The sequence below is a fragment of the Penaeus chinensis genome, chromosome 12 (assembly GCF_019202785.1).
Source record: "Penaeus chinensis breed Huanghai No. 1 chromosome 12, ASM1920278v2, whole genome shotgun sequence".
NCBI classification, from domain to species: Eukaryota; Metazoa; Arthropoda; class Malacostraca; order Decapoda; family Penaeidae; genus Penaeus; species Penaeus chinensis.
In genome coordinates this window covers 24,635,759-24,636,479 of record NC_061830.1, presented here as the reverse complement: position 1 = coordinate 24,636,479, position 721 = coordinate 24,635,759, and the positions used below count along the sequence as shown (strand labels likewise).

At 42.2% G+C, this 721-nt stretch overlaps 1 protein-coding gene across 1 annotated transcript in view; it reads left to right on the top strand.

The window, feature by feature from the left end:
- Positions 1 to 144, top strand: part of LOC125031112 (mitochondrial inner membrane protein OXA1L-like) — a 15,661-nt gene extending 15,517 nt beyond the window's left edge. Inside the window, exon 10 of the mRNA XM_047621616.1 lies at positions 1 to 144. This exon is cut by the window's left edge and continues 267 nt beyond it. The gene's annotated coding sequence lies outside the window, so the exon portion shown is untranslated.
- The last annotated feature ends 577 nt before the right edge of the window (positions 145 to 721 follow it).

Genomic DNA, 721 nt, shown 5'->3' with positions numbered 1-721 from the left:
TCCTAATCAGTGAAGGGATCAAGCTTCATGAGATATGCCAAGGAGATGGAGAGAAATAAAGGGCATGTCAGTCAAATTGTAAATAAATGTAATATTACAGAATAGCTGTTTTTTGTGCAGTCCAGAATAAAAACATTTACGATGGATATTCATTGATTTCTCGACCTAACCCAGGAGCAAAAATAAAGCGAAGGTTCACCCAGTTTACTTTGCTTATTTTTCAAGTAATTGTCTTTGACCATGATGCACTTCCCCAGTCTTGCCTTCAGCTGCAAAATCCCTTCCCTCAAGAATGGTGGTTTTAATCCCTCCAAAACCTCATCACAGCAAAAGAGAAACCCCGCAGCTGCTGTTTCACGTGTAGGAAAAGGTGAAGTCATAGGGTGCGTGTGCGTGTGCGTGCGCGTGCGTGTGCGTGCGCGTGCGTGTGCGTGCGTGTGCGTGTGCGTGTGTGTGCAAGGTCTCTATATAAGTAAGGTCTTGTCACTTCGGAATTCTCCGCAGCTTTGGATGCCAATTACGTCACTTGGCGAGACTGAGAACGGGTTGACGGGGGGAGGGGGGTGATATGCTCAGGGAAGGGGATAAAAGAAAACCATATTACTAAAGTAATTTATAAACTGGGTCATTCCGGCAATTAATTATAGTAATATTTCGTATGGTTTTATGATCTATGACTACAATTTATCTATTTACTAGGTTTTGATTTTAAATTTTCTCA